This window comes from Suncus etruscus, chromosome 4 (assembly GCF_024139225.1).
Source record: "Suncus etruscus isolate mSunEtr1 chromosome 4, mSunEtr1.pri.cur, whole genome shotgun sequence".
NCBI lineage: Eukaryota > Metazoa > Chordata > Mammalia > Eulipotyphla > Soricidae > Suncus > Suncus etruscus.
In genome coordinates, this window is record NC_064851.1 from 157,263,636 (window position 1) to 157,288,676 (window position 25,041).

Consider the following 25,041-nt stretch of genomic DNA (forward strand, 5'->3'; position numbering starts at 1 on the left):
TCCTTTCATGTGTTTTTCTAGTTTCGCAAGCAGTTGCCATATGTATTTTGCTGGCTCTGCAGTAGGTGAGTAGATATTGACCAGTGTTAGTACTTCTTGGTCTAGTGTTCCCCTGATCAGTAAGTAGTGACCCTCTTTGTCTCTGATCACTTTCTTGAGGTTGAATGCAATTTGGTCTGACATAAGAATGGCCGTCCATGCTTTTTTTTTTATTTCCATTGGCCTGGATAATTGATTTTCATCCTTTTATTCTAAACCTGTGCCTATCTTGTACTTGAAGGTGTGTTTCTTGTAGGCAGCAAAAATCTGGTTTATGTTTTCTAATCCAGTTCTCTATTATGTATCTTTTGATGGGAGACTTTAGTCCATTAACATTTAAGGAGATTATTGACAGGGAGTGCGGTTGTGCAGTTGTGTTGTTTAGCGTGGTTGTTGTTACAATTGGGGATTTGGATTGTGAAATTCGTCTCTGAGTAGGTCATTTAGGGTTGGTTTTGTTTGCGCAAATAATGCGAGTTCATTTTTGTTTGAGAATTATTTTAGTCTTTCCTCCCAATTGAATGAGAGTTTTGCTGGATAGTGGACTTTAGGTTGAAAATTTCTTTCATTCAGTCGTTTAAATATGTCATTCCACTGTCTTCTAGTTTGAAGTATTTCATATGGGAGATCTGGTTTGATTTTAATGATCCTTCCTTTGTATGTGAGGGTTTTTTCTCCCTTGCTGCTTTAAGTAGGTCGCCCTTATCTTTGTTTCTTGCCATTTGAATTACTATGTGTCTTGGAGTTGGTTTGTTGGGGTCTATTTTGTTGGGGACTCTTTTCATCTCCTGGATTTTCTCAGAAGCATCTTTCCAGAGGGTGGGAAAATTTTCCGCTATTATCTCCCTGACTAATTGTTCTTCCCCTTTCCCTGTTTCCTCCCCTTCTGGTATACCTACAATTCTTAGATTGTTTCTTTTGTCATTGTTAATTAAATACTAGACTTTTACTTCCAGTGCTTTTCCTTCTATTTTTTTCTTGGCTTCTTTGTTGTCTTTTGTTTGCAATATCTTTGAGTTGTTCTATGTGATTCTCGTGCTGTGCTATTCTGCTCTTCTGGCTTTCTACGGTTTTATGTATTTTTTTAACTCTGTTTGTATGGAGTCTTTCATATTTTGTAGCAATTCTTGTTTAATTTGGTTCATTTGCTCATCTATTGATTTCTTGTAATCTCTGGCCAGTGTGTCTTTCATTTCTTCAAGCATGGCTTGGAATTCTATACTCATGGCTGCTTTTAGGTCTTCCTCTCTTGGGTCTGTGCTTTTTGGTGGACTTGGAAATTCGTTCCGATTTCTTTCCATCTCCACTGTTATTAATGTTTTCCTTGGTTTACCCATCTTTCTTTGCATTTATTGGCTTGGCTTGGAGTGCAGTGCTTTCAGGTTTCAGCCCACTTTTGTCTCCTGTGGCGTGGGGTTGGGTCCCTTCTCGGGGTGTGGCTCTACATGAGTATGTTGGGTGATGTCCCTGAGTTCTGGTTCTTCCCTCCTCCTCCAGACAAGCCTGGTCAATCGCCACCCACTTTCTGCCAGACAGTGCAGATTCACTCAGCTCCCTTGAATGGGCACCTTCCACGCCCTCTGGTCAGCAAACTCCACACACTCCCTCTGGCCTGTCCCGAAAACTCACAACTCTCTTGAATGGGCGCCTTCCACACACTCCGGTCTGGTTGGTGACCTCTACACACTCCCTCTGGCCTGTCCCGGGAACTCAGGTTTCCTTAAATGGGCGCCCTCCACTACACACTCCCTCTGGCCTGGCCTGGGAATCCTTTCTTCTTTCTTTTCTTTCATTATATGTTTTGTTGTTTTGAAATCACACCAGGGAATGCTTAATACTTATTCCTGCTTTGTGCTCAGGGACAATCTTGGCAAGGTTCAATGAAACTATATTTGGTGTCATAGTTTGTCAGTATTCAAGTTTATAATTTAATGTTCTTTTAATATACATCTAATTTTAGTATTTAAAACCTACTTGTACATTTCAGAACTTAACTAAAATTAAATATTAGATTTTTTAGTGATATTGCTATCATAGAAATATCTTAGAAGTCTTAGAAATGTTAATTTTTCCTTAATGACCTTTGTATGCTATAGTTAATTGCTTAAATAATTAATAAAATAAACATCCTAAGACTCCTTAGGTGAAATCTAGTTAAGGAAGATTAAATGAGACACTTTGATAGTAAATTAACAGCTAATACCAAAATCTACTTGATTTATGATGGAATCTTTAAACTTATCTAGGGCAGGGGCAAGGGAGCTGGGGATATGACACACACTAACTTCATACTTGTGGAATATTCAGTACCAGCACTGAAAAAAATACTGCATATTAATATATATACATATTTTTTGGTTTTTGGGTTATACCCGGCAGCGCTCTGCGCTCAGAAATCACGCCTGGTAGGCTTGAGGAACCATATAGGATGCTGGGATTTGAACCACCAACCTTCTTTCTGCATGCAAGGCAAACTCTTACCTCCATGCTATCTCTCCAGGCCCAAATATTAATAATTTTAAGAATGATCCAAATGTCTAAAAATATAATGGCTCAGGTGGAACCATGTTATCCTACATCATTAAGAAAGCATGCATTGCTTTATGTTTATTTAAATAAAAGTAAAATGATGACCTTCCTCTCTCTTCTGTAGACTACTGCCTGAAAGAAGGTGATGATTTTTAGAGTTATGATTGTGAATGGCCTTTGAATGCAGCCTGCACAGGCCTTTAACTCCCTGATGTAAGTAAGGTTCAGCCCTTTCCAGATGGGAAAAAGATAGGGACACTCTGAAGATAGCGGGTCATTCTTGGGCAACTGCCAGGAACTTGGAGCAAAATGAACCATGCAGGCTGCATTGCTCTAGCCAGCATTTTTCTGTTTTAATTTATCAAGCCAAAGCTTGTTGACATAAAAGTGAATTAAATTGTTATACATTGGGCTCTAAAAAGCTAGTTCAAGGGTTTAGTGCAGCAGAGTTCTGACTATAAATATCAGAAGAAAATACATGGAATGTTCTTTCTGCTAGCACCTGTTCTGTGTTGAAGGTGCTTCGGCAATTAACTGTTCCCAGTATTCACTAGATAAAGGCCAATTATATGAAATATTACAGAGGCACTGTAAGCTCTGGTAGTTGATTATCAAAGGGCTAATCATCAAAATTATCTTAGTTTTTTGATATGTGGTGCTTCATTTATTTATCAAATATAATAATGTCATTGACAGAAATGACAAAGTTATATAGATATCACTAGGAAAGTGGTTTTGCGCTTAGGAAAGGTTAATACTATTGTGCTGGGGGTTGGAAAAAGCTATTTTGTAGTGACTTGTCCAAAAAAGAAAAACAAAAATATAAAACACTAACGAGTATTCACAAACAAAATACTGCATTCAGCTGAAGCATATAAATCAGATTTTATGGTAAAATCAAGATACCTGCAATTTACACAATGGGGGGTAATAACTGATTAGAGTAATATTTAACACATGCATTAAGGGCAAAACTCTTACTTGATGAAAGCACATTTAGCATTTTCTCCCACTGAAGAATGTTACATGTGTTCAGGAGAAATGAAACCTGGTACTTGTCTTTTGTCATCTGGGGATTGGATAACAAAATGTTTCTATTGTGTGAGCAGAGCCCGCAGAATATGGAAAGATGTGTAGACTGAGCATCATCTTATTTCTTCCCAGCAGAGTACTTCTTTGTTCCTTTGCTCAGAAAGGCTCTATTGGATGTCTGCTTTGGGCAGTCTTCTCAGAGGACTTTATTCATTGCCCAAATAGACCATTAGTATCAGTTTGCAGTTGAACCTGGTACCTGCCTGTCTTTCTCACACTAGAACATGTAAATAAAAACTTACTGTGCAAACCTAAATGAAGCACATTTCAACTACAGTTAAGATTAAAACATAAAACAAGAGTTCCCACAATCATTCCTCCTTTTATAATTTGTGAGTTCACTTGTATGCACTTGAATCTACTCACCAAAAACATAAAATTAAGTGCAGCTTATTTTCACAATAATTTATTGTTTTAATTTAAAATAGTAAAAGTATAACCTGGGCATATCCAGAATATGTTTACTGTTGTCTTTGTGCTATAAAAAGACCATTCAACTAGTCACATGTTAAGATCAAAAGTTAATTAAAATTGTTTTTAAAATGAATCACTGAAGATAATAAAAGATGAATTAATTTAGTTCATTTTGAGAAAAAATAATTATACAAAGTCCCAACACCCATCCTTTCACCAGTGTTTACTTCCCATCACTAATTTCTCTATTTACCAGTCCTTCATCCCACCCCCTATGTAGCTTTTCTTCTCTCTCTCTCTTTCTCTCTCTCTTTTTGTCTCTCTTCCTCTCTATTTTCTTTTCCCTTTGTTCATCTTAGACATCATAGTTTGCAGGGCTTTTCCTAAAGGGGTGGTATGCTTTATTTTCTTTCAGTTCCCAGTTTTTATCCAGAGAGATCATTTCCAACTATTATTGTCTTAGGGGTTCTTTTTGTCTTCATTACACTTATAATACTCTTTACATTACTCCACTAGGGTAAGTATAACTGTTCTTTGCTTCATACAGATGAGGAAATTAAGAATTGGACCACTAAGTGAACATGATAGTATTTGAAATTAGTTTTCTTGTGAGTCATAACTGGTGGTCTCAGGGATTATCCATAACTATATGCTCAAAGATCACTTCCTGCAGTAAGTATTCAGAAGATCAGGTATTGTGCTAGAGATTGAACCATGGTTCACATGCATGACAAGTGTCTTACCTTCTGTACTACCCAGAAGTATTTGAAATTTAACTCAGATTAACAGTACTATCATTCACTACCATTATTATCATAGTTGTTAGTATAGTTACTTGCCTGTCTCGAATACAGGCTGGGAGTAGGGGAGGAGGACATGGCGGGCAAAGGTGGTGAGAAGGTTGCACTAGTTAAGGATGGTGTTCTTTTTATAACTGAACCCAACTAAAACCATAAAATCATGTCTGTAAACATGGTGCTAATATATATATATATGTATATATATATATATATATATATATATATATATATATATAAATCGATACTATAAAAAGTTATACTAACTTGGTGCCGGCAACTAATTTTTTGGTTTGTGTGGTTTTGCTTTTAGAGGGGGCAGGGGGAACAATACCCAGTGGTGCTGAAGAGTTACTTCTGGCTCTGCACTCAGAAATTACTCCTTGCGGGCTCTCAGAAACCATATGGAATAGTGGGAATCCAATCCAGGCCAGCCGCATCAAGACAGCTGTACCTTACCTGCTGTACTATGTCACTGGTTCAGACTAAAATTTGTAAAGAAAATGTAGAATATTATTACTATTTTTATATATTGTGATTTTATATGTGAAAAATGGAAGAAACTAGTTTACATAGGTTTTAATATAGTAATAAATTATAGACAATTTTAAAATGGCATAAAAAATCTTTCTCTGTTTGGAAAAGTTGTTGGACGTTGTATGATGAAAATCATGAATAACTTTGTAACTGAAAAAAAATGTAACAACTGTATTATGACTGACATTGCAACAGTGTTCTTTAAAAAAAAGAATTTTAGGATTAGTCTTATAAATCATAATGAAAAGTAAAAGAAAGTTGGTTTTATAAAGAAAGGTCTTCAATGCCTCTCACTTGTATGCAGGATCCATGTATCAGCTTTACCTTTGATTACTATTGGCTTGCTCTTTACTGACATGTTCAATTTTCTGTGTGTACATGGGTGCATTAATGACAAATGGCAATAAAATGTGAATAAAGAGATGTCAAAATTTGCTTTACATTTCGTGAAGCATTGGTTTCTCACTGTCTAGGACTTTAGATGAAGGCTTCTTAAACTTTCTTCATTCAGGAGTCCTTTTACAAGAAACATTTACTCCATCCTAGGTATATAGAAATTGTAGTAGTCTACTATAGTGAAACATTTATTGATAATAAATAACAAAGAGGTTTTTATTTTATATTTTTTAACTTTTTCATATCATTTATTTAAGCACCATGATTGCATGTTTGTAAATGGGTTTCAATCATAAAATGTACACCCCCCCTTCACCAGTGCAACTTTCTCATCACCATCATCCCCCATTTTCCTGCTCCTCCATCTCCTGCTGTCTTCAAGACAGGCATTATATTTTTCTATCATAGTCATGGTAGTTATTAGTGTAATTATTTCTCTAACTGCAATTGCCACTTTTTTTGCCACTTATCTCAATAGAGATGTTAATAATCTCTGGGTATTATTATTATACTGTCTTTCATTTTTCTTAAATTCCACATATGAGTGAGACTATTCTACATTTATCTCTTCCCCTCTGACTTATTTCACTCAAGATGATAGTTTCCATATCCATCCATGTATAAGCAATTTCATGATTTCATTTTTTTTATTATCTTACACAGTGATATTTAAGGTACACGGTGACAATAAATGAGGGCCTTTCCACCAGCAGTGTTGTCTTCCCAAGCATATATCCCTTATCTCCTCCCTTTATTCCCCAGCATATATGTTAACACTAATGTAAAACTTTTTTTTTTTTTTTTTTTGCAGTTCCAGATATTTTTACTAGTGGTTTCTTAAAGGTTTGGAATCAAAGGAGCACCGTAAAAACAATGTTAGTGTGACAATTATCGTTTGCATGGGCCCACCAAAATATGGGGGTCATGGAAAGGAAAAACTTTGGCCTAAGTACAAGGAGACCCTACCCCTAAAGTTTCCTGACATCAGACCATTTCCGGCTTCAGGCAAACTAGTTTGTCCAATCCCAGTCATTGTCTGTAGTGCCCATACAGTTATATTTTTCACAGTCTCTGTTGTGGATCTCACGTTTCTGTATTGAAGGTCCTGGAATCTATATATCCTACATTGAAGTCAGGATGGTGCGGAGCGGCATCTAATTACAACTTGCAATTATCGGGCAATGCAGAAAACCCTGTCCAGTATGCAGGCCGTTGTTGTTGTTTAAGTCTTTCTTCTCAGTGTTAAGGGAAGATTCTTTTGAGTAAATCGAAGTCAGAGAAGCAGTAGGGTCTTCCCTGGGATTTCATTTTTTTTTAACAGCTGCATAGTATTACATTTTATAGATATACCAGGATTTTTTTTTTTAGTCATTCATCTGGTGTATGGCAATCTGGGTTGTTTTCAGATTCTGGCTATTGTAAACAGTGCAGCTATGAACATAGAAGTGCTGAGAGCACGATTGTATTGTGTTTTTGTGGTCCTGATTTATATCCCTAGAAGTGATATTGCTGGATTATATGGGAGCTCAATGTCCAGTGCTTTAAGAAATAACCATATTGTTTTCCGGAAAGGCTGGACTAGAGGACATTTCCACCAGCAGTGAATGAGAGTTCCTTTATCCCAACATTCATGCCAGTGGATGTGTGCTGATCTCCGTAGTGTGAAATGATATCTCATTGTGTTTTGATTTGCATCTCCCTAATGACTAGTGATGTGGAACATTTTTCATGTGCCTTTTGGCCATCTGTATTTCTTCTTTGAAGAAATGTCTGTTCATTTCTTCTCCCAAATGTATTTTAATTCCTGTGGTGCTATTGTGAATGAGACTTTTATAAATGTCCATTTCTTCTCTATATTGTTTGTGTGTAAGAAAGGCCACTGTTTTTGTGCATTAATTTTGTAGCCTGCCATTTAGTATATGAATCTATTGTTTCTAGGAGATTTTTTTTGCAGGGCCTTTAGAATTTTTTAAGTATGTCACCTGCAAACAGCGAGAGCTTGAATTCTTCCTTTTCTAAATGGATGCTCTTTATATCTTTTTCTTGCTTAATTGCTATGGCAAGTACTTCCAGTACTATGTCAAATAGAAATGATGATAGGAGGCAGCTTTGCCTTGTGCCAGATCTTAGGAAAAAGGCTTTCACTTTATCTCCATTGAGTATAATGTTTGCCATGGGTTTGTGATAAATAGCCTTGACCATATTGAGAAAAATTTCTTCTATTTTCATCTTGTTGAGTGTTTTAATCATGAATGGATGTTGAACTTTATCAAATGCTTTTTCTGCATCTATAATATGATCATATGGTTTTTAATTTCTTTTTGTTTATGTGGTGTATTATGTTGATTGACTTGCATATGTTGAACCATCCTTGGATACCTGGAATGAATCCTACTTGGTCATGATGTATGATACTCCAGGGTTACTCCTGGCTATATGGGATGCCAAAGGATCAAACCATGGTTCATCCTAGGCTAGTACAGGCTACTGCTTGTGCCACCTCTCGGGCCCCTCAGATTTTTTTGAATTTACATTCATTAATTTCTTCTCTAAGCTTTATTATTTCCTTCCACTTTTCTATTCTTGGTTCATTTTGTTTTTAGCTTTCTATTTTTGTAAACTGTGTCATTAAGTTATTTATGTAAGTCCCTTCTTTCTTACTGATAGATGTTTGCAAAGCTAAAATTTTCCTTTTATTACTGCTTTTAATGTGTTTCACAGATTCTGATTTTTGTGTGTTCATTCTCATTTTTTTTGCAAGAATCTTTTAATTTCATCTCTGATCCACTGGTTATTCAGTAGTGAGCCTGTTTGGTTTCCAGGTCTTAAAATTTGTCCTCTGTCTGCTTTTATACACTTCTAATTTCAGTGCATTGTAATATGAGAACATGGTATGTAAAATTTCTATAATCGATTTTATGTAGGTATGTTTTATGGGCTAACATGTGTTCTTTTTGGAGAATTTATATACAGAGATAGATAGATAGATAGATAGATAGATAGATAGATAGATAGATAGATAGATAGATGATAGAGAAATATAAATATATATACCTACTAAGCCAATTTCTTCCATTCTCCTTCCAGTGCTAATATGTTCTTGTTAGGTTTCAGCCTGATTGACCTATCAAGTTGTGTTGTTGTTATCTTCATTCAAGTTTGCCAGCAGTTGTTGTAAATATTTGGCTGTTCTCTCCTTGGGTGTGTATATGATTAGGAGTGTGATATCTTCCTCTTGTACATATTACTTAATTATTAAGAAATGTCCATCTCTGTCCTTTATAACTTTTTAAAATTTTAAAGTTTGTATCATCTGAAATTAATATGGCCACTTTGACCTTTTTAAAGGAGTAGTTTGCTTGAATGATTGTCCTCCAACCTTTGACTTTGAGTAGATGTTTGTTCTGACTATTCAAATGTGTTTCTTGTAGGCAGCAAAACGTTGGATTCAGTATTTATAATTCATTTTGCCACTCTGTATCTTTCAACTGGTGCATTTAATCCATTAACATTGTGAGGGATGATTTTCATGAGATTCATTGACACCTTTTAGTAGGAGTTTTGTCTATCTTGTGGTCTTTTATATCTTAAAGTAGATCTTTCAGTTTATCCTTTAAGGATGGTTTTGAGTTTGTACAGTTTCTAAGCTGTACAAGCTTATCTGTGAAATTTTGTATCCTTCTTTTGAACCTGAATGTAATTCTGGCTGGGTAAAGTAATCTTGGTGATGCATTAATGTCATTGAGCTTTCTCACTATATCCTACCACTGTCTTTGGCAGAGGGATTCTTGTGACAGGTCTGAGGTAAATCATAGGTATGATCCTTTTAATGTAATTTCCCTCTTTGATCTTGCTGCTTTCACTGTTCCATCCCTATCTGTGGAGTTCATCATTGTGACTAGCATGTTTCTTGGGGTGCTTTCTTTTGAATCTCTTTAAGATGGTACTTGGCATGAAGGATTGGGTGACATGCACTCTTTGGCTCTAGGAGTTTCTCTATAATGAAGTCCTTATTTCTTAATACATTATAGGGGTTTTCTTCCTGTGTCTTTGGGACTCCAATTATTCTTATGTTGTTTTTGTTGCATCATTATTAAAGACTTCTATTTTCATCTGTTCATAGTCTTTAAGGACTTTTCCCATTGTCTTATTGTTTGTTTTTAGACTCTCAACCACTTCTGTTTAATAGAATTGTTTTGCATCCCATCTTCCAGCTCACTGATTCTGTATTCTGCCACTGTTGCTCTGTTGGAGAGATTTTCAAGTGAGGCTTTTAATTTCCCCTACCAAGTTTTTCAGTCCTGTTATTTCAATTTAAAGTTTTCTTATTTCTACTCTCAGATCCTCTTGATTTTTATTTGTAACAAGTTCAGTTCATTCCAAGATAATTGGCATAATTATCAATTATTAATCAATAATCAATTATTTCTTTGAGTTCTATGAACATCCTCCATATTTCTTCTCTTAAGTTCTTATCTGAGAGGGTAAATAGGTGGTTGGTACTTTTCGGGTCATTAGAGCTATCATCTTCATTCTCTAAACATGGTGGGTTTCTGCGTTTCCCCTTTGTCACAGTTGTAGTTTGATGTTTTCTATGTCCAGTGTTGTCCCTCCTTGACTAGGAGGAGCACTGCAGAGCAGAATGGAGTGGAAGCACTCCACTGGCGCTGCTGACGTGTTTTCTGGATCCCAAAGCCTCCAACTCTGCTGCCTGAGGCCATGTTGTCTCTGACACGGTTCCACGGTTCTCAATAGAAAAAGTCTTGTTCATAACCTCAAAGATAAATATCTCTACAGAAAATCTCCTTAAGGAATACTCAGTATGATACATGACAAAAAAGTACCTATTCGAAGTTATAATGAAAGACAAGATTTGTTTTTGTTGTTGTTTTCATTCTTTTTGTTTTGGGGGCCACAACTGGCAGTGATCAGGAGTTTCTACTAGTTCTGTGCTCAAAATTACTCCTGGCATGGTTAAGGGGATCATATGAGTTGTCTGGAAATGAACTATGTTAATGAATTAAATGAGAAATATGTTAAATGAGTTATGTGCAAGGCAAATGCCCTACCTGCTTTGCTCTGGCCTATTATCCTCTTGAAATAAGGACTACTATTATTCAGAAATAAATTATTTAAAATTATATCTAAATTCACAAAATGAAATAATATTATACTACACAAACCTAGAAAATAAACACACAACACTAGAAATTTTCTGTTATAAAACTGACACTTTTTAGCAAAAAATAAAACATTTGCCAAAACACACTAATTTAAATAACTTTAAGAAAAATAGAGCAATGACAGTAATATATAATTAGATCATAAATAAATCCAAATAAATATAGGAATAGGCATAAAGAGCATTTCAAACCAGTGGGGCTAACAATAATTTTTTTCATTGTCATATAATCATTTGAAAAAACATCTTTAATAAAGTACTTACATAAAAATAAACTCCAGATGGATCAAAAGATTTAAAGTAAACAATGAAGCCATTAAAGTACTGGATAAAAACATGACTAAATTTATTTGTAACCTTAAGATGGAGATATTTGTTCTAAGAAATCACAAATCTCAAAAACATAAATTAAATCATTGAGTCAACGCTCATAAGCATTTTAGCAAAATCCAACACATTAATAGAATACATTTAATAATAAAAAACTTATAAAAATAATTTTCTTAATTTAAAATGATGTATTATTTACAAAAATGAGTAAGTAAACAAATGGTGGTGCTTCATAAGAGAAATGCACTCAGAGGTTGGTGCAATAGAAAAGTGAAATTTTGAAAACTAAAATCACTAGTAAGAGGTTTACAAAATATGGTATTGTATCTAAAAATATAATAGCAAGTAACCTAATTGATAAAAATTGGAATTGATGGCATCAGATATTTTATAGTTGATAAACTATTTCTATAAATTTTAAAGAGGAATATTAGCATAAGCTAACGTTTTGATGAGTGCTTATTTGTATAAAAGGTTATTTCTAACAGGCCATTTATTCCCTGTAGTCCAGCCACTGTGAAAAATAGTATAGCAGATCTCAAATGACTGAAAAGGAATCCTATGATCCAGTAGTTTTATTCCTAGATATCTGTCCCAAGTCTATTTAAACACTAATTCAAAAATCTATGTTCGCTTTTACTTGCACTTCAACATTATTTTTAATGGCCAAGATATATAAACAACCTAAGTAACTAACATTGGAAAATTTTATAAATATCATGTGATATCAGATGCAATGGTACAATGCTCAGCCTTCTTTTAAAGCATAAGGTAAAACCTTATTTGCAGCAATATGAATATATCTAGACCTCTCTATAATCAAACCAAAATTGGAAAAAGAAAGACAAGTATTTTATTCATCTATGTAAAATAATGGAATAAGATAAATAATCAAAATCAAGTCAAAAGAAACCCTTAAATTTTAACTGCAGAGCCAAGCTTACCAGAGAGGGAAGAATGGAGAAGCAGTAGTTGGAGGGGCTCCAATGGACTAACCTGAAGTCCATTGATACTTCAGTAGTGGGAATGATGTAATAGCGTATATTGAAGAAATGCAAATCTATACGCCTACAACACTGTGTTATCCCAATAGAAAGAAACATTACCTGTAGCCATATTTAGGAAATGTGATCCTGAAGCTATCAAGACAATTGAAAGAAGTTTCAATTTTCACTAAATTTCAAGCTAAGAAACACAATCAAGATTGGTATTTTTGAAAAAGCTGAAACAATTTTCAGCAGATGAGGTTTAAAATAGATAAGTAACTTTATGAATAGTTTTCATGACTTCACAAAACTTTCTCCATGTGATCATCTCATATTAGCATTTGGAGTAACGAAGTGCATCCGGCTATCCTGACTAAAATCCTTGAGTAGTAGATTGATTGGTACCACTTAGTTATAAATAGCCTTTAAACCAGACAAATTTTAAATGGTCAGACTATTATACTTTCAAACTTATTGATGTTTCGGTTACAGCCATGTCCTGGAATATTATTCTGCAGCAATAGAGTGCAGGTATATATAAATTAAAATTTGACTTTTATGAATTTCTTTCCTATATGGAATTATTTTTATCATTATTCAACCTGTGTTGGGTGTTTTCTAGTTTGAGGATTATTGGTTGATTGATAATCAGAAACATTATATTTATATAATAAAATAAATAATTAAATAATATGTGTGCTATTTTGTACATATACTCGTACTAAATTTTGCACATATATGTACGTATACTAGTACTAAATATAACATATTGATTTATTTCCAGCTTAAAAATTGTGTAAGACTTCACAAAATAAAAATGTTAATGGTCAGAAGTACTTGAATTTATTTATTTCCAGGAAAATGCAAACTGAAACTACAAAGACAAAATACTTTTTACCCTATTCAGCCATTATATGTAAAATACTAACAAGGGCCTGAAGCGGGCACAGTGGTAGGACATTTACCTTGCACTTGGCTGACCCAGGACAGATTTCGGTTCGTCCCCTGGTGTCCCATATGGTCCCCCAAGCCAGGAGTGATTTCTGAGCACATAGAGAGGAGTAATTCATGAGCATCACCAGGTGTGGTCCAAAACTAAAAGAAAGAAAGAAAGAAAGGAAGGAAGGAAGGAAGGAAGGAAGGAAGGAAGGAAGGAAGGAAGGAAGGAAGGAAGGAAGGAAGGAAGGAAGGAAGGAAGGAAGGAAGGAAGGAAGGAAGGAAGGAAGGAAGGAAGGAAGGAAGGAAGGAAGGAAGGAAGGAAGGAAGAAGAAAGAAAGAGAGAGAAAGAGAATAAGAAAGAAAGAAAGAAAGAAGAAAGAAAGAAAGTGAGAGAAAGAGAATAAGAAAGAAAGAAAGAAAGAAAGAAAGAAAGAAAGAAAGAAAGAAAGAAAGAAAGAAAGAAAGAAAGAAAGAAAGAAAGAAAGAAAGAAAGAAAGAAAGAAAGAAAGAAAAAAGAAATAAAATAAAAACTAAACATACTATATCAATATTTTCAAGTTTGTAGAGCAACTTGAATTCTCAGATATTAGCGGTGGGAGTCTAGAGTGGTATAACCAATTCAGAATGCTGCTTAGTGTTTGCTTATAGTTAACATAAATTTACCATACAGTTTATCAATTCTACTCAAAGGAATTTACCCAAGAGAAATGAAAGCATATGTCAGCAAAAAGACTTCTACTTGAAAGTTTATAACAGCTTTACAAATAATAACCAAGAAAACTGGAAAGAGGCCAGCTGTCTATCAACAGAAAGATGGATAAACATATTGTAGTATATCTACAGAAAAAGAATACTAAAAAGAAATAATAAAAGATTCTAATTAATAACACACATAACAACATTCGTGAATCTGGAAAACATTATGATGAGTGAAAAAAAGTTAGACGTGTAAGAAAGCATGCTGCTTAGTTCTTCAAAGTTTTGTGGCAGACAGAACAAGTCTGTGATACTGAAACTAGAATGGTGGTTTCTTTTGAGATGAGGTGGTGTTTGAATGGTTTTGATGAATTTGAAAGTTTCTGAAGTGATAGAAATTTATTGGTTTTGATTGGTTGCATATGTAAGAAGATCAGTTCTTCAGAAATTAAGACCTGTGTGTTTCATTTGCATCAGATTTTTAAATAAAAGTTGTGAGGATATTGTGCAAATTCAAGTGAGAGATGATGGATGTAGGTGAAAATAATTGGATAGAGATTTTGGATTGATAAGACATGGTTATAAGATTGTAGGACTGGCAGAACCAAGGATTTTAGATGGGGAAAGTTGTCAATCAATTCTTCCAAAGCTTTCCCAGTCTAGCTCGGCATTTTATGGCTCATGATTACGTCCATTTTCTTCCTATATTTTCCTCTGTTCATCTGTGTTAGAAAGGCGCTCAACATCTTCCGAGGTGGGAAATTAGAAGCAAACTTTGATTTATTTATCTCTAAGTCTCTTCTTTCCCTTGCCCTTTTCTCATTGTCATCTGTTAGAAAGGAAGGAAGGAAGTCAAGAAAGAAAGAAAGAAAGAAAGAAAGAAAGAAAGAAAGAAAGAAAGAAAGAAAGAAAGAAAGAAAGAAAGAAAGAAAGAAAGAAAGAAAGAAAGAAGAAAGAAAGAAAAAAGAAAGAAAGAAAGAAAAAAGAAAGAAAAAGAAAGAAAGAAAGAAAGAAAAGAAAAGAAGAAAGAGAAAGAAGAAAGAAAGAAAGAAAGAAGAAAGAAAGAAAGAAAGAAAGAAAGAAAGAAAAGAAAGAAAAGGAGAGAAAGAAGAAAGAAAGAAAGAAAGGAAGGAAGGAATGAAAGAAGAAGGAAGGAGAGGAAGGAAGGAAGAGGAAGGAAGAAGGAAGAAGAAAGAAAGAAAGAAAGAAGAAAAGAAAGAAAGAAGGAAGAAGAAGGAAGGAAAGAAAGAAAGAAAGAAAGAAAGAAAGAAAGAAAGAAAGAAAGAAGAAGAGAGAGAGAGAGAGAGAGAGAAGAGAGAGAAAGAAAGAAAGAAAGAAAGAAAGAAAGAAAGAAAGAAAGAAAGAAAGAAAGAAAGAAAGAAAGAAAGAAAGAAAGAAAGAAGAAAGAAAGAAAGAGAGAGAGAGAGAGAGAGAGAGAGAAAGAAAGAAAGAAAGAAAGAAAGAAAGAAAGAAAGAAAGAGAGAGAGAGAGATAGAAAGAAAGAGAAAGAAAGAAAGAAAGAAAGAAAGAAAGAAAGAAAGATAGAAAGAAAGAAAGAAAGAAAGAAAGAAAGAAAGAAAGAAAGAAAGAAAGAAAGAAAGAAAGAAAGAAAGAAAGAAAGAAAGACAAGGACAAATTTAATCTTCCCTGCAAATTGGGTCTTTGTCAGCCTTATCAAATGGCTTTTGGTTAGATCCAGTCAGAACAAGAACTGCACAGAGGTCAAAAGCTGTAGAAGTTGAAAAGTGAGAGAATTTCTCCTTCCATTTCTCCTTCTCCCATCCCTAGGCATCCAGCCTCAGCAAGTCCTCTAAGGCTGCTGATGGCTATTACTGTTAGCATAATGGATTTTCTGGCAAACTTATTTTGATTTTTCAGCATTTACATCACTAATAAGCCCAACTTAAGATCCTAAGTTAAGATCCACCTATTTCATGGGCCATGTTCATGTTGCATAATCAAAATCAGGAATTCTTTAATTTGCAGACTTTCTAAAAAAAAAAGTTGTAGTTTGTTGATTATCTTGCTTGTTGTGCTTCTAAACTCTACTGTTAGATTTGCATAGGAAAGTTTAACTTAATAATAATATCACCTGTGCGTAAAGGAATGTTGGAAGTAACCTTTTGTTATCCTTTTTTTCTCCTTAACACGTATAGTAATTATTGTAATGCTTCACTCAGAATAAATGTTCCATAAATGTTAGCTATCATCACCTGTAAAGTTTCTTGTACCATTCTCTCTGATAAACTGTTCTCTTGGAATTCTGTAGTAGTCTTGAGGAAAACACATTTGTAATTAACCTCAGGCTTAGAGGGTCATATATAAATGATTATGTTAAGAATATGATTTAATGAACCTCCTATAAGAAAGAGAAAGAGAAAGATTCCCTAAAGAACTAAGAATAAAGTTGCTTAAAAGTGTTTATGTAATTGGGCAATGAGGAACCGGATAAAGGCAACGATTGTACAATGTTATGACTATTGGTTGACACATACTAGTAATTAAAACAGTAGGTTTCATGTTGGTTATATCTTATCACAATAGGAATACTAATTCAAAAAAAAATAAAAACTTAGGAAATTTGAGGATATTTCTAATAAATGTACCTTTAAGATTCAGACTTTAAAATGTACACATCAGCATGTGTTAGTTAGTTTGATGGTCTTGAATTCAAAGCATAACAAAACTGTAAAGGGAAATGAGGCAATTTCTTTCTTCTCCACTTCTAGCATCTGTGCACATTAACCACAAAGAACACTCTTATAAAATTCATTAAATTACCGAGTTATAATTCAATGTGCTAATAAGTCCTCGATGCAGTGTACACATCGCCAATTGTCTACAGCAATGACATCATTTTAATGTTCATAATTACGTGACAATGCAGATATCTGATCATTCAAAACATCAGTAAAATAACTATTCTTGAGTGTCAGCCTCTAAAAGCCTCTCTATTCATTCTTTATTCAAGAATCTCTGGCTTTCAGAGGGGAGATAGAAACCTAACCCAGCAATGATGGAGACAAGGCTGCGCGCGGGGGTGTTCGGGGGTGGAGAAGAGGATTTTGAGGGACAGGCAGGAAAAACATTGCAGCGAGCCTTTTGAGGGTACAGAGCAGGAGATAGATGTGCATGGAGCCTAACTAATTACTGGAGAGGAAAAGGTCATAAAAATCAATTTGCAGCATGAAGTACAAAGGTCATTATCAGACTCCGATTTTCTCTGCCAGTTTAAAACACAATAAAAATAAAGTGGAGTGCTTTAACAACTATGATTAGTAATGAAAAAAAAAAAAAGCATATCATTGAACCATCTGTTTAAATATTTGTGCTACCCTAGTCTTACTCAAAAAAGCATGAAAGAGGAGCAGCGAGGTGATTTTTACCCCCTATTTGTTTGCTTTGAAAATCCTGACATTTTCTCCACCAGTTGCTGAGATTTATGGCACAGATGAAAGAGCTCCTCTAAAACCACTGCCCTTTGAAATCAATAGCACGGTATTTGTAACGACTTTCTTTTTATTAGAGAGCACTTCATTATTATTTTTATTATAATTTTATGGGGCAGTCTGGAACAGAATTTATCATTCACTTATTTGAAGTATCTCTCTTACTCTGTGGCACAGATGGCCTGATCCGAGGAGATTTAATCACCCCTATGTTAGAGCTGCCTCCTAGATGGAAAAAACCCACCAGAGACGAAGCAGCACACAGCTATCATAATATCTCGGGTGCCTTTATAAACGGGGTAAACTAATTCATTTGGGAAGTTTGGAAATTACAAAGCTAACTCTTTTTTTTTCCTTTAAAAAGCAATGCTAGAATGATAACTTTGGGAACAGAAGTTTTGATCTTTTTCAATATTTTTACCAGTAAAAAGTACATTTTACATTTTGATTCATTATACGCATCATAGACATACTCACATGTGTAACAATTTCTGATTTTTAAAAACAAAAAATTTTAAGAAGCTATAGTTGTCATTGTTATAAGCAGTTCACAATGATTTTTTCTAATGTGTTATTTATACTAAATGGCAGTCTAAAGATTAAATTGTTTTAATAACTGGGTGTGGATCTTCATATTACAAAATAAATTCTAAAGGTTCCTTTGCATGTTTATTTGAGAGGGTTAGTTCGGAGTTTTGATATGTTATTGTTGTTGTTTGTGTTCTGTACCTAGTGGAGCTCATGGGCCACTTCTGGTCTGCACTCAGAAACTACTTTTGGTAGGTTGAAGGGGTCCTCAAACTTTTAAACAGGGGGCCAGTTCACTGTCCTTCAGAGAGTTGGTGGGCCAGATTATAGTAAAAACAAAAATTATGAACAAATTTCTGTGCACACTGCATATATCTTATTTAGAAGTGAAGAAACAAAATGGGAATAAATACAATATGTGGCCCGCGGGCCGTAGTTTGAAGACCCCTGGTAGGGGAACCATTTGGGATGCCAAGTATGGAACACGGGTCCACTGTATGTAAGGGTAATGCTTTATCTGCTGTACTATGTCTACAACCCCAGTTCCTTTGTTTTTTAAAAGAAATAATATGTTCATGCTTCATGTATTTTCTGGCACATAGTTACCATTTGATATTTATAACAGGTATTGTGAGAAATGATATGACTGAATTTCACAGCTTCCTACAATTCTTAACAGTAAAGAAATACTTTGCCTGTAGAAATGGCCTCTCTGTTTTTCCTTTCAATTTATGTTGTCCGATTATTGATCCTACTACTGGCTCTAAAAATTAACCTGGTTAGTTTACATTTGAGAGCACATATCACTTAGGAGTAGCCAGGAAGAAAGAATCTCAATATAATGAAAAACTATTAAAGACATTTATATTCTCAGCTTCCCAGTTCACTTAGTTTTTAGATCTCTTACAAATCATGAGATATTGGTTAAAGGATAGAAGAATTGATAAGAATTTTAATTTAAGAACCTTAAGTCTAATAAATTAAACATTTTTGTTTCAGGGCCAACCAAGCTGTGTTTATGGATCAGTCCTGGCAGTGCTGGGTGGTAAGGAATGGAGGGAAAATTATGTGACTGAAGGGATCCAACCCAGATCAGCTGAATGCAAGATTATACTTTATCTGTTATACTATCTCTCTGGCTCTAAAGTGGTATCATTTTTTCTTTGTAATTTTTTAATTGTTTTATTTCATATCATAGTCACTAAAATGGTCTCTTTTTAAAGAAGCCACAAGGGTCAGTAAATATTGAATAGAAGCCAAACAGAAAAAAAAATGCAGATATCTATAATTTTTGACTGTGTTGTATTATTTTCTACAAGCCTGAAAAATTATGTTTTCCAGCTAATTGACAAAGTGATTTATTATATATGTTAATTAATCAATTTAATTACCATTAATTTATTATATTCACTGAAAATTGTGTATATTATATCTATACTGCTCTATGCCAATAATTATGCTGTTCCAAGAATCTGCTACCCTTTATCTTGGAGGTTGCCTGAGCTCAGAAAAGTAGTTTTACTGTGTGTGATGTGAGTTGGGGTGCAGATATCTGGGGATCAATTGTATAGAGAGGAGGCAGTTGGAACTAGATATTAACAGGATCTTCACTGATGCTGCTAGCCAGAACATCTCTGTTCTCCTCTTCAGTCTATCAAGTCATCAGGCTCCTATTCTCTGAAACTATCAAGGTGGGAATTTATTCATTTTTCAATTCCCAGACCTGAGAGTCTTAGCATTTAACTTTTATTCTACTGTTGCCATTCTCTTGACAGTAGGCAGTGAGGAGTCTAGAGTCCAAAGAACAGAAAGTAGGCCTGAGCAATTGCACAGCAGGTAAGGCCTATGCCTTACATACAGCCAACCAGGGTTTGCTCCTGGCACCCCATATGTTTCCCCAAACCTTCCAGGAGTAACTTCTTAGCACAGAACCAGAAGTAACTTCTGAGCACTACTAGGCATAACAAAAAATAACAACAACAATAACAATAACAAAAAAACACCCCAGAGTCAGAAAGCCCCATCCCTAGATCTGAGAAATGGTTTTCACAGAGAGGAAGGAGAGTAAAATTTCATAACTTTTTATCATGTGATCTTACCTAGGACTCTTTTTAGCCCTTAAACCAAGAACAGACAACCAGTCTGAGACATTGTATTATGTAAATAAAAGTTACTGAAGTAAACACTCATTTGTTTACATATTAACTGCATTGGTTTTTAATGTTACCATGACAGAATTGAGAAGTTGTGACTAAATATTGTAGGGTTCTTTTTTTTACATGGCAAAAAGGTTTAAAATATTTACTGTCTATATTAAGCATTTTGGCAGCCCTTTTACTGGATTAATAGGTCATTATAAGAAGAAACTTTAATTGGATAGACTTCTTTAAACATAATTGACAACCATAATTATTAGACAAATGAGCATTGTGTTTTTTGGTTAGGATTTTTTGACTAGTTGGGATTTTTACCATAGTGGGAGATCTATTTCTATCTCACATGAGAAAGAACTTGAGATGCATAAGTGCAAAAACAAGTATTTATTGCAAAGTGAAAGTGTCATGTTGGAGTGAAAGAAATAGCCATTCTCAGTGTCACCCACTAAGCTACATGGGACTTGTTTAAAGGGTTAGATAAGGAGCAAATTACTATTTCACAATCATGGATATTCACTGTTGTAAAAGAGACTTTTCTAGGAATATTCTAACCTGTTGTAAGAATGGTCTTCCTCTTTTTCTGGCTTTTTCTGGCAGCTTCAGAACTGCTATGGTGATTTTGTGAAGCAGAGAAGTAAAAACCACAATACTCATTTTATTACAATGGGCCTCTAATGAGCCATAGGCCTAGTAGTAGCTAAAGTGAAGTGCAGTGTATAGGTTAAGGGAAAGTTTCTACTCTGAACCAAAGGGAAGTTGGGGATAACAGTCTGCTTTTCCAGCTGTAAAGGTGTCAAGTGGCACATAGGGTTTATGTGGTTATGAAATTTAGGAATTTTTCTACTGAGGTGGGATGAATGGCTGGAAACGGGGATGGGGATGGGGATGAGAGAGAGAGCTTTTTAAATATCTGTGGGTAGGTGTCTATCAGATGAAAATAGTCACAATAAAACCCACCTTTTCACCTTCAGGCCAGGTGCATTTATTGACTTACTAAAGCAAAAAAGCAATCTCCCCGTCAATCAACACTGCTTTAATATTGATTATTCAAATAACTGTTACAATTTGTATAAAACATTTGATAATTCTTAAGCTGTATTTACTTATATTTACTTTGTGTTGTAAAATCTGCTTTGGGTGAATTTTTTTTGCTAAATGGATTTAGGTGCAATGAAAGTAATAAAAAATCCACATTTTAAATTAAGCCTCCTGGAGCTATAAATCATTGTTAAAAATAGAGAGGGGAAAATTAATACATGCAGTATCCATTTAGTAGTTTAATATAATTACAATGACTTTAAAAGTATGTGGCATCCAAAATTTTAATTTTCTTATAAACCTTACATTTGTTCCAAATACTTTCTTTTCCTTTCAAAGCTGAGCAAATAGAGATTAGAATCTGGAGATTCTATTAAGGAAGCCCAATTTTGAGGAAAAGGGAACTCCTAGAGGTATTGGAGGACAATAAAGCCATATTCAGAAATGCTTTTGGGGGGCAGGGATCAAACCTGGACACTGTGTATGCCAGGAATGTACTCAGGACGTTTGCTCTGTCTTCCCAGACCAAGAATCCTAATTTTTATATTTTTTCTAAAGACCAATATAGTATTTACTTAAATATAAAAGTGATAAAATATACTCCAATACAATTAGGTTGCATTAATAGTTTCAAGCATATACAAATTTGTACAATAATTAGTGTTAGGTATGGGACATTTACTTCACAAATCTGACATGTATTAAATTAAATCTTCCCATATTCCCCTGATAATGAGAAATACCAGAGGTGATTATTAAACATGTGGATTACCAAGTCACAAACCAAGCAATTATTATTCAATAAGTTACGTTGAAGTCTAATAAATTATCTGATACTTCTTATGAATATTACCATCAAACATGTTTAATAAACACTAGTCTATGTGATTCAAGAAGTATTTTGGAAGCTTATTAATAGGAGTCATTTAAAAAAATTCATTACAGAGTGCTACAAATTTACTATAAACAGCTTATTTAAACACCAGAGAAAATTATAGATTTTTTTCAGAGTTGGAGAAAACATTTTAAGAAGTAAAATATCTATTCATATTAGATTAAATTTCTTGTTTCAAGCTTTAACAGTAAAATGGTTTACCAGTGTTTTTACTTTGCTTTGTTTTGCATATCACATGCAGTGATGCTCAAATGACTGTTCCATGCTCAGTGCTCTATGGTGATTATCTGTATATCTCTAGGTATACCCAATATATTGAGCTGTGTCTCATCCCATAAATATAACTCTGATAGTAAAACTTGTTTTACTTCATTAATTGGGTATTTAAACTTAAATCTTCCATCCCTGAAGGATGAAAGGTCATTCTGAGTCATTTGTATTGCTGTCTTATGGTACTATTCATTCTCTATCTATTCTCTATTCAATTTCCTTTTTACAGATTCTAAACATTAACTCTCTAGTCATGCCTATTAGCTGGGTATAAAAACCTGGAAATATTTTTTAAAAAGATAGCTCACTTGAAATTGAGCTACCTGATTTAAAAAAAACAAAAACAGCCAGATAGAACTCTCCTATAAAGTACTCAAGATAGTTTGGTTAATAGCTCAGCCTCTAACTAGATATACATATAAGAACCTTACAGCTGCTAACTAACTTCAGATACGTAACTACATCAAGTATAAACAAAAGGAATTGAGATAAGTTATCTTATCTGTCTAATATGAAAAGATATTACTTTCATCTACCAAATACTAGAATATCTTGCTATACTATACTGTAAGAAATTCTGAATGCAGAAACTGTGGTCAGAAGTATCAACAGTTCCTCCTATCTGAAGTATATAATATTTCTCTTGTTCTAGTGAGAAAAGCCCAGACAATACATGATGCTTTAGCTCCTTACAATGGGAGATAGATCTTTACTATACATTCCTTGCTCCAGGGCTGCCTCTTTTGAATCATTGTTAAATAGAATGCTGCTAAAATATTAGTACACCATATTTAAGCTCATGTTTGTTAATGCCTTGCATTTTCTACTCTTATTTTCTTGGCACTTTGTGGCCATATGAGGAGCTTAGCCTGATGAAGTAGTCATGGACAGAAGTGCCCTGTATAACAACTTCAACCATTGTACATTATTATTATTATTATTATTATTATTATTATTCTGAGATATAATTTTCTTGTAGCATTAAATCAATATTACAAGGACCAAGATTCACATTTGGCATAATTTTCTCTTGCAAGGATTTATTAACAATCAACAGTAAGAAATATAAAATATTTAGACTAGGTATGAATACGGAGAAATAGAAATGGTTTTTCTGTATTTCCCCTTGTTTCTCATAGGTAAGGATTTAGGAAGGTACACAGAGGTAAGTAATAATGGTTAGTGCCTTGAGTGGGAGATCACTTAACTGGCACAGGAATGGAACATAAAAGAAGCTCTTGTTATACCCAGCTGTGTGTTTCAATGTCTGATTTCTTCACTCATTTGTTATAAGGCATCCTGTTCACAGTCTCCTCCCACCTGCCACCTAAACATCCCACCTAAACATCTTGTTTAGAATAAATTATGGAGGTACCTTATTGGAAAATCAAGAATTTCTTTTCATTTAGGAAACACTTCAAAATAACATACAGGTTCTTACTTGAATAGAAGTGAGCTAGTAATATTAATTGGCAAGTTGGATTTTAATAACTACTTACCTATAAAAAGGTTCTTTGAATGTTTTTCTATTTCATAGACTTAGAATTTCCCAAATCAAAAACATTCTTGAGAAGTTTCAATTTCCATTCTTGAATATGTCTGTTGATGTTTTTTGCTATTTGATCCATTAAGTCTTGAATGGCTTGTGAGATTCTGAAACTATATTTATTTTCTCTGGATTATTCAATTTAGTTATATAAAATTGTGCATACTAATCTAAAAAAAAGATTGCTCAAGGAAAAATAGCAAACAGCCTGTCTCCTACTTCCCCAGTTGTTTTCCATTCCTGTTTTTCAGATGGGTCTTCTACAGTACAGAGGGGAAGGTAGTACTGTATTTCTGTTCTGTGGTGATGAGCCTGAAGTCTAGGAAGTGGTTTCCTCATAAAAGTTAGTCCAGACATTCTGGATGGGAGGAGAGGGAGGAAGAAGAGAGAGAAGAGGGGAGGAGAGAGTAGGGGAGTGGAGGAGAGGAGAGAAAAGAAAAAAATGTATGTCCCAGAGACAGGCAGGGAAGAAGGCATAAAGGAGGATGAGAGGGGAATTGGAGACATCAATGGTGGGAAATGTGCACTGGTAAATGGTATTTATTGTATATTGTATGACTTTAACTGTGGAAAAAACAAATGTATTATGAACAATCTTATAACCATGATGTTTAAATAAAGTAATTAATAAAAAAAGAAGACATTGTAGGACAAGAATTAAGAGGAGATTTCAGGGCCTGGAGAGATAGCACAGCGGTGTTTGCCTTGCAAGCAGCTGATCCAGGACCTAAGGTGGTTGGTTCGAATCCCGGTGTCCCATATGGTCCTCCGTGCCTGCCAGGAGCTATTTCTAAGCAGACAATCAGGAGTAACCCCTGAGCACCACCGGGTGTGGCCCAACCCCCCCCCAAATGAGGAGATTTCAAGAAATAAGATCCAGAAGAGTTAAAATCCATGTCTATTGGTCAGGCTTTGCATGTACAAGGCCTTGGGTTCCAGTTCCAATATCACATGTCTTCTGAGAATTGCCTGGTGTTAATCTGGTGTAGCCCCACCAAGTCCACTACTGCCAGGTATGAATTCTGCCATAATAATAGCAATAGTAAAACTAGGGGTAGAGGAGAAAACTCAAGAAGTTGAAGCACATGTTTTGTGTGAAATAGCCCTACATTTGATCCTCCAATCCTCATAGCTCCCAAGCATTGCCAGGAGCAACTCCCAAGCACTAAGTAATGAGCATCCCCTGAACACTACCAGATATGACCTTCAAGTCAAAACAAAC